This window comes from Lissotriton vulgaris, chromosome 4_1 (assembly GCF_964263255.1).
Source record: "Lissotriton vulgaris chromosome 4_1, aLisVul1.2, whole genome shotgun sequence".
Classification (NCBI taxonomy): domain Eukaryota; kingdom Metazoa; phylum Chordata; class Amphibia; order Caudata; family Salamandridae; genus Lissotriton; species Lissotriton vulgaris.
Window position 1 is genome coordinate 173,014,824 of NC_141691.1, and position 17,385 is coordinate 173,032,208.

General features: G+C 47.3%; 1 protein-coding gene across 10 annotated transcripts in view; it reads right to left on the reverse strand.

Annotated features, from left to right (window-relative positions):
• Window positions 1–17,385, reverse strand: part of LOC147718545 (phosphatidylinositol-binding clathrin assembly protein-like) — an 882,838-nt gene that overhangs the window by 725,384 nt on the left and 140,069 nt on the right. The window lies entirely within an intron of this gene.

Consider the following 17,385-nt stretch of genomic DNA (forward strand, 5'->3'; position numbering starts at 1 on the left):
CATATAGAGCTGTAGAGTCATATGCTATGCATAGATTGCCATGGAGTGTTGGGTCCAGATGTTTGAACTTTGTTTTTGTTCAAAGAAGTCTTTCCAGTCACGAGGTAGGTGACTCCTCATCGGTAATAGTGCACATGGGCATCAACTGCATCCTTAGATTGTTTTTCCGCAGAGGATCATGATGGAGTTAGTAAGAGTAGTAAAGAGAGATGTCCATGTTTACTGAATCTAAGTAAGAGGTTACTGCTACAGGTAAAGGTACCTGGGGAGGCGCATAGGACTCTACAGCTCTATTTGCCAAGAACAGATGTATGCTGGGTAAGTAGCATTTTTCCTTCGAGGCATATGAACTGTAGATCATCTGCTATGCATAGACTATGTAGCAGTTATCTCCCAAAATGGTGGCTAACCTGTGACTGTTGCAGTAGTCTGAAATAGTGTCCATAAAACTGCCTGGCCCACACTAGCTTGCTGTCTTGCTAACACATCTACACAATAGTGTTTTGTGAATGTGTGTGATGTAAATCATGTTGCAGCTTTGCAGAGGTCATCTATGGGTATATTTCCTAAGAATGCCATGGAAGCCCCCATTTTGCGTGTAGAGTGCATTCTAGGGGAATTGTTAATGTGTGTTTTGCTTTTGCATAGCATATTTGAATGCACTTAACTATCCACCTTGCAATACCTGATTTTGATATTGGATTGCCTTTATGTGTTGGAGCAAAAGCAACAAAAAGTTGCTTGGTCTACCTGAAAGGTTTTGTCCTTTTAATGTAGTATAGTAATGTTGTTTTGACATGTAAGGTGTGAAGAGCGCGTTCCACAGAATCTGGTTGAGGAAAGAAGACATTCTGATTTAAAAACAGCAATGATTCCCGAGGTGGTAGATAATAAATGTACGAAATCGACAAATAAATCAGAGAACGGTGATACTATGAATAACCCTCTCAATTCAGCTGATCTCTCCTTATTAGCCAAATAGAATACACATATTTTGTGGAAAGAAAAAAGATGAGGACCGTCAGGACATTCAAATAGGAGTATGGGACAGTTTGCTTAATACAATGGATACTATAACCAACGCCCTGAGCTATCATTCCGATAAATTGAGTATCCAGGTAGATCTATTAAATACGCTTGCCCTTTATGTTGCAGGAATTGACTCTAAACTATTAAATCTGACAGATCTAGTAGTAAGGGCACAATCCGATAGAGATAACCAAATGATATCCTGTACATGTGCAAATATTATAGATAAAATTTCAGACATTTCGACAATAGTTGGTTCTCTCGTGGACAAAGTAAGACTAATGTCAAGGCAAAGTAAATCAAGGTACGTAATTTCAAATATGAATGATCCTAACCATGGCCAAGACATTGAGGATATATCTATCCCCCAAAAAAGTAGGCAGACTAAGTATGTAGGATTATGTGAGGGGGTTAATTATAAGGATTTACATAAGGATTTGAAATTAGAAACACAAATTTGCAAAGAAAATTAAAAACAAGTCAATATTAAAATTGAACAAGGAAGTATACAATCATTGTTGGTGAATTGTAAAATCGAATGCAATAGACAAGAAACAGCTCAAAGTGGAGAGGATGCTCAAGTACCATACACTTTAGAATAATCGGTCAACTAAAAATCAGTGGGTCTTACTAAAAGAGCACGGAAAAAACAAAGGAAAGCACATAATAAAATAAATCGGAAAAATAAATTAACCAATTCAAGTGTTTTGCACGCCACTAACGAGGTCTATCCAACCTTCAAAATGTCGAAAAAATCTCCTTGTAATTCAACTGATGGAGATAAAGGTGATATAGGTAAATCCTCCTCGACTGAAGACGCACGGAGTAAGATAACACCTTCACAAAGCGGCTCAGTCCCACATAGCTATGTGATTCAACAAGGTATTTTGCAAAAGTTGCCACCAGCAGATGGAGTCCTTAGGACTCAGATCAAGGTTGATAATAAAGAAAGTCAAAATAATTCACTAATCATATTGGAGGATATACAATTGTCCAATATGAAATTGTCACCATCCTCTGCAGTTGGTAAAAAGAGAATTCATTTACAACCTGAGGAAGCCATTTCAGGAGCAAATTGTGATCTTGGGCAAACTGCTCGTGTCGAAGAAAGTCAAAGAGCTCTGAGGTTTACAAGGCACAAGTTTAAATTGTAATTTATCTTGGACTAATCATCTACTTGAAAGGAAACCAACTATGATTGGGGATGGTTGCGACGTTTCTCCGCCAAAGTTACTTTTTATTCCATTGTATGTCTCAAGGGGTCAATATGATATTTTAAATTGTGGTAATATATTAAAATGAATAGCTTCTATACCAGAGCTTAGTAACTTAACATCAAATGCCTTAGAAGCTGTTCAATTCAAACAGGATGTTGATAACCCCAAGCATGAAGTAACTAGTACTATTTGGCAAAGTGAAGAGATCATCGACAGCATACTAAAATATAGACAACAATTTGACAGGGGGGGTCTGAACAAACTGCATCAGGGGCCATACCTGCAGCACGCCACCTTCACGCCGCCTTCCCTGACATCCTTGCGCCTCTGCCGCCGCAGGACACACGCAGCCGCCGAGTGGGGCGAGCAAGGAACTACAACTCCCAGCATCCCCTGCTTCGCGGGGACGCCGATTGACAGCTGGGGCTTCCGCCTGGGAGGCGCATAAGACCGAGCCCTTCCTCCCGCGTCGCGGGACGCGCGCGGGCAGTGCCGGGCTGAGTGCCGAGCCGAGTCTGTGGCCGTCCGAGGGAGGGCAGGGCCAGAGACTCTGCTCTTTTCCTCAGGAGTCTCGTAACACTATCCAAAGGTAAATCGAACTTAACAGTGTATGGTCCTTTGGGAACTGCGATGCTATTGAACTGACCTTGCATCTGCAAGGTTTGAACTGGTCTGTGTACATCACTCACTTGGCTCTGTACTCATGCTGGGGGCTATGAAAGACAAGGCAACGGTGGGGGCGGGCCTTATTGATAATTTCCTGGTAAAAATGGTAAATAAGATCAACAATGATAGAAGGGCCTCCTTGGGTAGAGGTAATTCCTCAGATCATGACCAAGCCCTGGAGAGCCCTTTTCTACCGGAGGGTTTACCGGATACCGCCATTATTACTGATAATATACCAGTGGCAGTCACTGCAGTAGAAGCACTGATTCATCAGGCCCCGGATACTGTAGTACTTGACAAATCTACCTCAGAGTCGGAGGAAGTGGTAGCCCCTGTCCAAACCCACACTAGGCCATTCAGAAACTGTAGGAAGCAGCAAGGCAAGAGGGCGGGAAGGCATGCTCAGAAAAGAAAGGCAGAAAAGGGGGCGTGGGCAAGATGGCGGGCTGAGAGGACGCACTTGCCGTGAGCTCCCGAGCCCCTGGAAAACCTGCACCTCTCCACGCCACTGATCTCCCCTGGATCGAGCGGAAAACGCACCCAGTACTCCCCGTGGTGGTGTGGAGCTGTCCACAACCCTCAGTTGCCCTGCCGCAGCGGCGGAGCCGCAAGAGAATCAGCCGAGGCGGAGGCCGCCGGAGGACTTGCCGGGAGACCCGAGGACCCCCCAAACACGAGGCCTTGGTAACCCGACAAGGGGAGCCTGTAGCACGGGGCGGACCAACAGATTGAGAGCGACTCGACATCGGGGCCGTCCCCGGTGGGTGCTGGGGCGACCTTCCTCGGCGGAGCGGAGCTGCATTGACGGTGGTAGCGGAGGCGGAGTCGACAGGAAGTCTCTACGCAAGCCCGGGGATCGGGTAGGCCACGGGGTCTGCACCACGTGGCCCGGCCCGGAGCCCCTCCTCTGACCGCCGCTGGGCACTGCCGGGCCCTCAGGCGCCCTCGATCACCTTCGCGACCTCCGGCTTCGGCTGCCGCACAATCTGCGAGCTTGGCCCCCGGCTGTGCGATACCCGAGTGGACCAGTGGGGAAAGACTGCCACGATCCCCGGAAATGGGTCTGGCCAGAATCATCGGATGTGGTTTCGGGGGCGATCGCTGGAGAGACTGTTCGGCGAGGACCTCGATGTACTGGTAGACCCTGACCTCCGCATCGGGCAGCGCAACACACAGTCTGGGAGTTGAGACTACGCCAGTTCGGCGCTGGTTCCCCGAGCCGGACCGGGCGGCCATTTTGGACAGGTGCGGAGCGGCTGCATCAACCCTCATCCGAGGCGTGCGGGGGTACTTCACTGGGAGTGACCCCACGTTGGCACGAGCTGTGTGAACTGCCGCTCACTGCTGGACCGCGGCCCCGGCCTGTGGCGCCTACTCACCACAGCCCGCGGACCTTCGTGATCTCAACGATGTCGAATGCCAGGGGACAGAGGAAGGGCGATCGAACTTTGCCGGACATGCTGGGACGGGGCGCCCCGAGGCAAGACAGGAACCAGCCCGCTCCGAGCCCCCCGACTAGCTCACGGGGCGCTGAAGGTGGGGAACCCCCGGTTACTAGATCGTTCCTGGAATCCCTGTTCAGCTCTTTTAGGGAAGACTTTCAGGCCTTGAAGCGGGAGGTGCTGGGGAGGTCCGGGAAGTCCGGAGAGAGGTGGACTCCCTGGGAGAGAGAGTGAACACTGTAGAGGCGGCTGGCCACTCCAGGGACGAGGAAATCTCCCACCTGCAGCAGGAGGTCCTGAGGCTGAGGGACCAACAGATCGATCTACAGGCCCATGCCGAAGACCTTGAGAGCAGGTCCAGGCGGAACAACATCAGGGTCCGAGGAGTTCCATCCAACGAGGAGGGTGAAGACACGGCCGCCTACTTAGGAGCCCTGTTCCGTGAGATACTGGGAGAGTCCGAGGACTTCACACTTCGGATCGACAGAGCACACAGAGTTGGCCGGCCTCGCAGGGCTTCGGCGCCTCCTCCGGACATTTTGGCCTTCTTACCAGATTTCCCCTTGAAGGAGCGGATTCTCCGTGAGGCACGGCGGCAACAGCCTTTAGAAATGGAAGGCCTTTAAAATTGCTACGGACTTCTTGAGGGAACACGACACGCAGTATTCGTGGGGGCATCCCTTCCGCCTAATCTTCCGATGGAATGGAACTTTGCACCAGCTCCGGTCTCTCCAGGATGTATGCGGGGTGCTGGGAATCACTGCATCGGACAAGGACACCCCGGCGCCTCGTCGCAGACGGAGCACACGAGATGGCTGGCAGCTGGTCGGGGGACGGCGATCCCCGCCGCCCGCGAGGCCTGACTCGCCTACAATTCAGGCGGAAATGTCTAGCGCCATACAGGAGGCCTCCAGGACTACGGCAAATGGCGATGTAGTCTTGACGGCCTGAACTTGCTCCGGGGGGAGTCTGCAGTAGCCTATCTTCATCGCAGGTGCGGGGGCTCCGGGGGTGGGGGGTGGGGGGTGGCGGGGGTGCTGGTGGTGGTGGCTGGACGTCCACTTGAACAACTTTCCATGGCCTTGTCCGTTGAGGACCGGACTGGGACAATGACGCATTTTGAATGGTTTGGGGAGAGGGGGGTGGGCAGGGGAGTTGGACGGGCAAGTTTGGGGTTTGGGGGCTCCCTGGGAAGCGGGGGAGGAGGGGGGGGGTTCCAGGAAAGGGGGGGTTCGCGCTGTTGGGGGTTTGGGGGTTTGGGGACTGTACTGTACTGCGGGGTGGTTTGCTTTCACTGTGCGCTGGAGCCGCTTGCTGTGGCCTTTGAGTTTCGTCCGGTGGGCCTTGCCCGCCTTGGTGAGCGTTCTTGGTATTCCCCTCACTGATGGCCCTTAAGATTGTTACCTTGAATGTGAAGGGGCTGAATAACCCGGTTAAACGAAGGGCTGTACTGTCCCTCCTGGAGGACTCGCAGGCTGACATTTGTCTTCTGCAGGAGACCCATCTGCTGGCTAAAGATTGTCACAGGCTGCGGACCCCAAAGTTCCCCACGCAGCTTTTTTCTTCCTGCGCTTCTAAGACGGCAGGGGTAGCACTCATGATCTCTAGGAGGTTCAAGGGGGAGGTTATGCAAAAGGTAGCGGAACAGAAGGGGAGGCTTTTGGCGTATAGAATCAAGGCAGGAGGTCTGGTGTTTACTATAGGCTCCATATATAGCCCCAATGATCATCAGGATCAGTTTCTACACAGGGCACTGGAAGATGTGACGTCCACTCCTGATAGGCACATTCTGATTGGGGGGGACTTGAATGTGGTCTTTGATGCATCCCTGGACAGGTCGGTGCAGAGGCGCCTACAATCGGGAGAGCTTTCGGGCTCGGTTCGTACCCGTTTGGAGGAGCTTGATATGCACGACATGTGGCGCCGCCTCCACCCTGCGACCCGCGCATACTCCCTACTATTCCCACGCCCACAAATCATATGCAAGGTTAGATCATCTCTTGGTGACGGGCCCGATGTACGAACTGGCCTCGAGCGCCGACATGGGGGTCCTGTCTCTCTCAGATCATGCCCCGGGGTGGAAGGCATTTTCCGACTCCCTCCGGTGTCTCCCTCGAGAGGGGTCTGGCGCCTCAGGGACACTCTGCTGCACAAGCAATCGGTGGTGAAACAGATCCGTGAATCCATAGAGGACTTTAAACGTATTAATGACAACGACGACACCACCCGCGCGACGCAATGGGCCGCCATGAAGGCTGTGCTCCGTGGTGAGTTTATTGCCATCTCCTCGGCGGAGAAAAAGGATCGCCAGCTTAAGAAGGACGAACTTACCCGCCAGGTGCGGGAGCTAGAACAGGTGCATCAACGGACGGGAGCCCCTCGTGTCTGGAGGCAACTGAAGGCCGCCAGGAAACTCCTGTCCGCGCTTGACATGGACAGAGCGGAGTACGCAGTACTTTGCCTGAAACATAAGTACTATACCGGCGGAGACAGGTGCGGCCGGCTTCTGGCGCACAAACTCAGGGTACAGCATCAGCAGCATCGGGTGCGGGAACTAGCGGTCCCTGGAGGGACGGTCACGGAGGATGGACAGATCGCGGAAGTTTTCGGTGGTTACAATGCTGACCTCTACGCCGGCATTCCCCCCTCAGCGCGAGCCGAAGCAGACTATCTAGAGTCGGTGTCGCTCCCGTCCCTGACGCCGGACCAGGCCCAACATCTAGAGCGGGAGATTCGGATTGAGGAGGTGGTCACGGCGATCTCCCGACTCAAAAACGGGAAGGCCCCGGGACCTGACGGTTTTATCCCTCTCTTCTATAAGACCTTTTGTCAGGGCCTCGCACCACTTTTGACGCGCCTATTCAACTCGTTCTATGAGCCGGGCGCTATCCCCCCGGAATTCCTTCAGGCTACGGTATCAGTGATTCCGAAACCGGGCAAGGATCGGACTGCTTGCGGGTCCTACCGACCGATTTCACTTTTGAATACAGACCTGAAGATTTTCACCAGTATCCTAGCGGCACGTCTGGCACTCCACCTCCCAGGTATGGTCGACCCGGATCAGGCCGGGTTTGTACCGGGCCGGCAGACTGTCAACAACACTAAAAGGGTGACCCATATACTGGAGAAGAGCTCACGGATACCCGGGGAACGCATGCTCCTTTCCATTGACGCGGAGAAGGCGTTTGATAGAGTGCATTGGCCTTATTTGGAGAAGGTCTTGGGCAAATTTGGCATAGGGGAGAAGTTCAGGCACCTGGTGTTCAATTGCTACCGATTCCCATCCGCGGTAGTGAGGGTGAACGGATGCAGCTCTCAGCACTTCCCAATAGAGAGAGGCACTAGACAAGGGTGCCCGTTGTCACCATTGCTTTTCGCTCTTTATATGGAGCCGTTTGCACAAAGAGTTCGCCAGAACCCCAACGTCACAGGTGTCCGTATGGGGGAGTTCCATCACGCCCTTAGTCTCTATGCGGACGACGTGATATTGACGCTCGACGATCCTGGGAGGTCATTGCCTGCTTGTATTGCAGAACTGGAAGCCTTTGCGACCGTAGCGGGTTTCAAGGTAAACCTTGGGAAGTCGGCGGCCCTTGACATTTCGCTGTCCGGCGCCACCAGGACAACCTTACAGAGGCTTTTTCCTCTGAGCTGGTCTAGGGACCAGGTACCCTATTTGGGGATTCTTCTGGCGCCCTCTCTTCCCGCTATGGTCACAGACAACTATACGGCTTTAGGTACAAAGATCAAAGAGGAACTGGCCCGCTGGGACAGGGGCACATTGTCGCTGCTGGGGAGAGTGGCCGCGGTAAAAATGACCCTCCTGCCGCAAGTCCTGTACCTATTTCGAGCTCTCCCGCTGCAACCCCCCAAGGGATGGCTAGCGCAGACTCAGTCTGCTATCTCACGCTTTGTGTGGCAGGGCCGTAAGCCTAGGATCAAGAGAACCATAGATACGCTGGCGCCTGAGTCTGGTGGCCTTGGGATACCAGACCTGCATAAGTACTTTCAAGCTGCTCAACTGCGCTACTTCGTGGAGTGGAGCCGGTGGGAATCGGACAAACACTGGTTGTTTCAGGATCAGGCGGTGGCGGGCAGGACGCTACAGGAGGTGCCCTTCCTGAGGAGGGCCCACCGCCCCCCCAACCTCTATGCGTCCTTTGTAACGCGGGTCCCGCTCCGTGTGTGGGACTCAGTGTCCACCAGGCATGACCTTACCACTTTTCCCTCTCCCTTCACGCCAATAGTTGGTAACCGGGACTTCGGCCCAGGTATGGAGCCGGGAGCCTATGAACTTTGGCGAGCGGCCCGCTGCTCCGCCTTATTTCATATGTATGGCCCGGAGGGTGCGGTTTCCTTCCAGGACCTACGGCGGGACTACGGCCTACCCGAGACTGAGCGCATGAGATATATGCAGGCGCGCCACTGGGCGCTGCAACCGCAGGTGCGAGCATCGGCGGACCGGAAGCTCACAGCATATGAGCGTTGGCTGGTAACTCGCTCATCGGACGCCAAGCTTATTTCTGACCTTTATAAGATGTTGCAACCTCCCCCCTTTCACATCTACAATCCCAGGAGGGAGCGGTGGGAACGAGAACTTGGACGAGCGTTGAACCACACTGATTGGGACCACATCTCTTACCGGGCGCGACACTCTGCCTACCACACTGGGCTCACAGAGACTTTCACAAAAATTACGACTTATTGGTATCGCACCCCCGAGAAACTACATGAAATGGACCACTCAATACCCAAGACATGCTGGCGCAACTGCGGTCAGACTGGCACACTCACTCATATACTATGGGACTGTCCCCTGCTGACTCCTTACTGGGAGGAGGTGCTGAACGAGATTGACCAGTGCTTTGAGATTGAACTACCCCGCTTTCCCGCCTATGTTCTACTGGGCTTGCCAAATGGTTTAATGTACCCACTGAGGTCTAAGAGGGGTAGGCAGATAGCGATCGCCCTGGGGTCAGCGGTACAGAACATACTCATTCACTGGCGCACTACCACACCTCCTACTGTTGTTGGCTGGCTACATAGATTGTGGCATGTCCTAGGCATGGAAAAGCTGTCCCTGGTGGTGGCGGGGGAGGTGGACACCTTTGAGGAGCTGTGGGCACCTTTTCACACATTGTTAAGATCGGAATTCAAGGAAATCACTTGCCCTAGATATCTCAGATTGCTACGGCTGACGCCGCCGCCAGATCCGCCAGACTGAACTGGCCAAGTAGGCAGTTAGAGGGAAGGGTGGATACTATGCTGCCACAGTGAGAAAGTGGAGGGTTGACAGCACAGTACAGGGGGTGGGGGAGGGAGTTGGGGGGCTGGGGGGTAGTTGGTTGAGGGGGGGGGGGTTGTCTTTCTCCTTCCTTTTGTTTTGTTCCCACCCACAGGTACACTAGCCATGTGACTTTGGCACGACCATGCCCATCGCACTAAACGAACTGCCTTCACGCATCTATTGAATTGTACATACTGATTTGAGGAGTGCACCTGTGGTTATTTGCCTGTAATGTTGTCCCCCCTTTTCCTTTCCTACTGCAATAAAATACTTTGAACCTAAGAAAGGCAGAAAATAATCAATCTGCTAACAATTCCTCCCCGGTCCTGACTGTCATGATGGAGAATAAGAGCGAGGAAAATATAACCTTGAGTCCTGGACAATTTGACCTGCTAATTCGCAATATGGAGACCACATTCGAGCTGAAACTAGTATAATCCCTTAAACCATTAATGTCTCAGCTGGAAATTGTCACTGCAGAGGTTAAGAGATTGGGTGATCTACTAGAGAAGCAAGTAGCTGGCACAGATAAAGTAAAGCCCTGTCTACCCACACCTAATATAGATTTGTCGAGCCCTGTATAGATTCTATGGAGTCTGGCAGAAAAGGGTTAGCCAAGAGCGATAAAAATGTACATGTCTTATCCCAAGCATCTAGAGCTACCCAAGATCCCCCTGGCCCTTCTGCTCTACCCACACCTCCATCCATCAATACAGGAGTACACAACAAATCTGGGCCGGTTACAAATCCATCTACTACCCATAGGAGGAGAAGTAATTTTATTGATCTCCCGCCAGGCTGTGCCCCCTATGTAATTGTATTAGCAAATGTCCCCCCACATAATTCTTCTTTGGCTGAGCCATTTGAGGAGTCACATGACTCCCTTAAAAATAAAGTTGTATCATGGCTGAACCTAAATTGTGGTTTCCCTTCAAAATTTGCCAGAGAAAAAATCACAGTTAGGAGGGTAAAATGGATTGGCTCCACACGCATAACTTGTACTGGTGATTGCGTGGTGGTAAATTTTAGATTTCCTCAACATGTTGCCACAGTTCTATTAAGGGCAGCCTCAATGGCCACTGATAGTAGTAGCATCAGCGTGCGCCCCTTGGGATATTTTTATAATCACCTTCCAGGACCCCCCACCCCTAGCCTAGGCAGAAGCCCTTTTACACCTTTAGGCCTTCCATCAGCTACCCTTAGCCAGGCTTCAGGCAGGGAGAACCTTTTTAGGTTTGGTCCCCATATCTCAACGCACAATAGATTTGACGCTCTGTCGGGTCTTGAATTGTGCGATTGACGGGGGGATGGAGAGGGTATGGAAGATGCTGCTGTAGTGGACCATGCCCCTATGGCTCTTGTACCTTCTTCAGATAATCTTGGACACAAACTAGAATTGGATACCCCGGATAAAAGGGATAAGATCAGATTATTAAGCTGGAATATTGCCGGCTTACGGTCCAAGAGAGAAGATCCCAACTGGCTGTTTGTTAAATCATATGACATTGTTGCTATGCAGGAGACTTGGGACATGGATTGTGACTTTTGGCTGGATGGATTTACTTCTTACTTTGTCCCGGCTTTATCATCTCCTGCTGGAAGGAACAGAGGGGGCCTGCTGATGCTGGTCTCAGTGAATGTAAAGGGTAAAATTATGAAAGTTGACTGCGACTCCCATAACTGTTTGGTTATAGAGGTAACTTTGGTCGATGGCAACAAAATACTCTTTGTGAATTGTTATAATTCACCGAATGGCTACCCTGTTATTGAACATTTAGTGTGGCTAACAGACTTTTTAACTACTTATAAAGAGAAGCAAACCACTTATTGTCATTTTATATTGTTGGGTGATTTTAATGTACACTTATGTGTAAACTGTGACCTTATCGATTCAGATGCCCCTGACAGTATATCCCCCCCGCATTTTGAACATAGTCAGAAGGGGGTGGCTATGGAAAGTCTATTAGCGACCAATGATTTATATGAGGCAGAATTTTTTGATAAAAATACTAGGGTAGCTACGTATACTGGAAGGGATTGTGATTCAATAATTGATTATATATTCCTATCGCTAGGTCTTCTTAAATTTGTGATTTTTTATAACGCCGTACCGATGCCTGGGAGCGATCATAACCCCGTGGGGCTGGAGCTAGCAAATGGCTTCTCCCTCATGAGTTTCAGTGCTATATCTCAGGTTGCTTTACCCATTAAAACTAAAGATCAGGGGAGGAGGCTTAAGTGGGGTCAGGTAGTACCGGAGGATTTTTTTCTCACCATAACCACTGAGGCTACCGAACAATTGAACATTTGTGCTAACCCCCTCTCAAAAGGCGAGGAGGTTTTATCCTCTTTTGATGGCATCTGCCATTTAATATCCCAGAATCTAACATCCAAAGGTCAGGGAGGGAAGAACAGACCAGCATTAGGCTGGTTTGATACTACCTGCAGTAAAGCCCACAACCGCCTTAAAAAAGCACTTAATACCCGCCCTAGGGATTTATCCTTAGTGCAACAGCTGAGAAAGGATTATTCCAGGGTAACCCAAGCGCGTAAACATGCTCTAAAAAGAGAAGCTTGGCTTGAGCTTATGGACAAAGCTACCTTAAAAAATAGCTCGAAGTTCGGGTCAATAATAAATACCCCACTGTTTGCTTGTGACCAGAACGAGGAACTGGAACTTAATATTCCTGAGGGTGACTGGCTTAACAACTTCGAAAAAATTTATGGAAGTAACATGGAGGAGGAGCCCTTTGAGCTCCCTGCCTCTGAATTCCCGCCAGGGCCAGTAAACTTCAACATAATTGAAGTCATTGAAGATTTGTTTAAGGCTAACCCATTATTCTGGGCAGATATTTTAGTTAAAGTTTTTAATGCTTCAACTGTTGTGGGATTCCCGAAATCTTGGTCCAGAGCTACCATAATCCCCGTGTTCAAAAAAGGCCAGAGGGGAGATCCAAGATGCTATAGGCCCATATCATTATTGGACTCCTCTGTTAAAATCCTAGGAAAAGTTGTATTAGCCAGAATAACTTCCTGGGCTACTAGGAATAATATCTTGACGGACGTACAATACGGCTTCAGAGCGGGGAGGAGCACAGAAGACCAATGTCTTAACCTTCACCTGATAATAGCAAAGTACACGAGGGCCAAAAGGGGAGCCATATTCCTAGGCTTTATGGACTTATCCACAGCTTTTTATCTAGTTAATAGATCAAAGCTGTGGACTATGCTATTGAATATGGGCCTTGACATCTCTTTGGTACACTTCCTGGCGGAGCTGCATAAAGATCTAAATGCCTCCATTAGGATGACTACCGATGGGAAGTGTACAGCAAGCTTTAGGTCCCGACGAGGGGTACGCCAGGGCTGTATTTTGGCCCGCATGCTGTTCACGCTGTACGTGAATTCATTGGAGACCAATCTAACAGCAGCAACTCAGGACATCCCGTGCATGGGGGGGGGGAGGCCAATTCCGGTGCTCCTCTATGCCGATGATGCGGTCCTGATAGCCAGGACCCCGATTGCCCTACAAAAACTCCTTGATTCTTTTGGATCTTTTATGTCCAATCTGGATTTGGTCATCAATAGTGCCAAGTCGCACACAATGTCAGTGGGTTGTTCAAAAAGTAAAGAAAAATTTTTTTTTGTGGCAGTGAAGTTATCTCCGGAGTAAAGGTTTTTACTTATCTAGGGGTAGTGTTTGACCAAAGGGGAACATGGGTACCGCAGCTAACCACCAAGGCAAATGCAGTTAGAAGCTCTGCATCCGCAGTCTTGGGGTTCGCAAAAAGGCTAGGGGGGAAACCTATAGAGGCTATTCTGGCCATCTATAAAGCCAAATCAGTTGCAATAGCACGTTATGGGGCAGCTATTTGGGGATATTCAAAAATTGACCGCATCCAAGTGGAAGAAAACAAATTCCTAAAATCATTGCTTGGTTTGCCCCAGCAAACAGCATCTTATCCCGTACACCTTGAATTAGGGGTGGGATTTATTACTGACATGCTAAAATTAGCACCCATTGTGCTATGGATAAAACTTTGGCTAAACCAGCACCTTAGTCTGAACAATAAAATCATCAAAGACTGTATGAAATTAGATCAAGTGAGGGATATTCAGTGGTTGTCTTATGTAGAGAATGTGGCTAAAAAGCTAGGACGCCCTGAGATTTTCGGAAGTCCAGAATCCCTATGCAAAGAAGATCTAGTATGGGTGAAAACCAATTTCATCAAGCTTTGTGATGCGGAACGAGAGGCGGAGGAATTATGTAAACTCTCTGTGAGGAGTCATATAATGATAACCACTACTCCTGAAATGGCACCTTATTTGTCAGTGGTAACAAATTTTTTCCATAGATGGCTACTGTCAAAATTCCGCTTCAACCAAATTCATACGGTCTTATGGGATATGAAAAATCGGTGCAAGTTAGAGGATTCTACCCCATGTAAATGCGATAATAAGTCTGTCCAGGACACTGCGCATTTTCTATTTTTTTGCCCGTGGTATAGCGAACCCCGGAAGCGCTATGTTAAACCTTTGCTGAAAGAGATGAGTTTTACTCACTATAAACCTGCACTGTTATTTTTATTAATGTTGGAAACCCCTTTCATTATGTATTGTATAGCTAGTTTTTTAACAGTTGCCGTAAGAATCAGGAGAAAAAGATTGGACTTTTAATACTGTAAAAACATCCTTTTTAAAACTGTATTTTGTATATGAATTAATGTTGGTGAGTTTCAGTGAGGAATGGGAATATTGCAGTAGTTGTCCTCTTAATAGGAGGAAAAAAGGAGAGAAAATTGGTCTTTTAAACTTTTTTCATGAATTTAATTGTATTCATTTGACTTTTTATCCTGTTTTTAATTATGTACCTAACATTGTTCTAGTATACTTTTATGATTTTAATTAATCGAATAAAGTGGTTTTGACTTGACTTGACAACAATTTGAGAAATGGGGAATTAAAATAGAAAAATGTAAAGACAGTGTGTACTCAACATTGTTGATACCTAAGAACGACAAAGAAAGGCATCTACAAGCTAAACCAACGATTATGGAATCAAAAGAGGTGAATGTTAAAACTCTGAAAGGGGCAATAGGACCACAACTCAATCTTGACTTATCTTCTGGCATAAACATCAAATGTAATAGCTGGGCCCCTCAAATTCGAATTTGTAAAGAAACACAAAAACAAGTAGTGCCCTTAGTAGATTGGGCCTGGCTACCGAAAATACTCAGCAAAGGGAAACTTAATGAGAACGATTGAATATGGAGCAGTTTGTCCAGAAAGAATGGCCCTACTAATTTTAACATTTGCTCTTGGAATGTATATGGATTTTCTAGGCTGTTAAAAGATCATGATACAATACATTTTATTCAGAATTATAATATCTTAATGTTCCAGGAAACATGGAAAATGTGCCATGAGCTCTTATTAGGCTTTTACGAATATGCCAACTTTGCAACTCGTACATCTGTTCATGGTCGTGCAAAAGTTGGGCTCTCTATGTTTCTTTGGACCTAGATGTTTCTCATCATGCAATAGATTTTCAATTGACCTGGTTACTGTGTGTTAAAATAGATTTTGAAATACCAATACTATTAATAAATGTGTACTTGAGTGTAAAGAACACAATTAAGTTGACTCAGCTTTCATCTTATCACTTCAGTATCCGGCAACTAGTATTAATATCTTCTTGAGATTTTAACATGTATTTGTTTACTAAGAATTCAGGGACCGTAAAGAAGATAGATAATTCTATTACTAAGATGTTCTGTTCCCAATTGCAGAAATGGGATCTTGTACTGTTACAGGATACTCAATATAATACGATAGGTGTCCCAACCTTTACAATTCTAGGCAACACTCTACTATTGACTATACTATTATTTCAAATGAATTCAAGAATAGCCTTATTGGATTAAATGTGACCCCTAGAGTAGAAGGTGACCATAGCCCACACATAATTACATTATCATTGGCAGTGGATTACCTACCAAAATTAAGAGTTCCCGATACAGGGCCAGTTGTTTATAATTTGAAAAGGCTGACGTGGAATTCAGTAAAACAAGATGAGATTTTGGACTTTTCAGTCCCTTTAATAGATCAAGTAATAAATGAGTGTTGCCACGGGAACTCAATAGTGGAAACTTGGCTAGGTATCAGCTCATTACTGGTTGATCGCTTTCCGGTAAAACCAGCTTTTAGGGGAAACCCCCATACGTCGAAAAGGAAAATGTGGTATTCACATAGGTTATATATTTTTAAAAAGGCTCTAAATAAAGCTCCTCGTGCTTTTTGTAAATCATCACATGGAGTAGCAAAATGTACCCAATCATGTTTAATAAAGAAATTAAGGAAATCGTATGAGATTTGGAAAGCAAAAAGAGAACATAAGGAGGACTTGTGGATAAAATTACACCATCTAAGTAAGACAAATAATTTAAGAGCTTTTTGGAGTATTATTAACTCTTTGGAACATGGCAGTATGAGAGCTAGTAGTGCTAATATTTCCGCAATGGCCTGGGAGTCTTTAATTCCTTCTCTGTATGGGTTGAATACTGCAAATGGACCAAACTCCTTTAACGACACATGTAACCCGTTGTTGATAATTAATGTATATAGTGAGAATAGAAGGCAAGAAAACTGTGATGACCAATTATTAATATTTGGGACACCGCAGGTGGACATGGTTAAGTCATTAATAAGTAGGATGAAAACAAATGGTCCACCTGGTACAAACGGGATACCGAATGCTGTTTTTAAAGCAAGAACAGAGACATATGGTCAAAATTTCATACCCAAATGTTCGAAGACATCGTAAAAAAAAATCATGTCCCAGAATCTTGGCAAGGCAGCATAATACACCCGATTTATAAAAGTGGTCCCCCTGAAAACCCAGCAAACTATAGGCTAATTGCCCTAATAGATGTAGAGGCAAAAATGTTTGCAACATAATTACTCAAGATCTAGAGGAATGGGCAATTGCAAGGAAAGTTATCCCAATTTTTCAAACTGGATTTCGTAGGGGACAATCAACAATAATGAATTTGGTGATACTTACCTTGCTGGCAGAGAAAACCAAATACAAAAAGCAAAAACTTTGTTGTAGATCTAAAAGCAGCGTTTGATTCTGTTCTACGTAACCTTCTTAGAGCAAAGTTGTCAGCATGGGGCGTACCAAAAAACCTTTTAGATAGGATTGTGCTATTGTATACAAATACGTGGGTACAGGTCGAAGTGGGGTATGGGAGTAGTACCACTCGTCGCCTTGAAATAAATAGTGGCCTTAAACAGGGCTGCGTAGTTGCCCCCTGTCTGTCTAACCTTTTTATGGCTGAATTGTCGCATCATTTACATAGTGTTAATGCACACTCACCAATTCTTGCAGGCCAAAGTCTAAAATATTTGCAATATGCAGACAATACTATTCTGCTGAGTCACACGCAAATAGGGCTGCAAAGATTGATAGAGTCATTTGATCAATACATATTGGCAAATGGTTTACAAATAAATGCCCAAAAAACTAAAACTATGATAATAGGAGTGACAAAATCAAATAAGACTTTATGGAAAATGAAGGATTTATCTACTGAAACTGTAAAGCAGTATAAATACTTAGGAGTTACGCTGGACGATAGAATGACTTTTAAACCACAGTTTGATAATTTAAAGGCCATTTCACTTCATTGTCTTTTGCCTTTAGATCATTGCGTGACAAACTTTCAGCCCTAGTTACAATCAT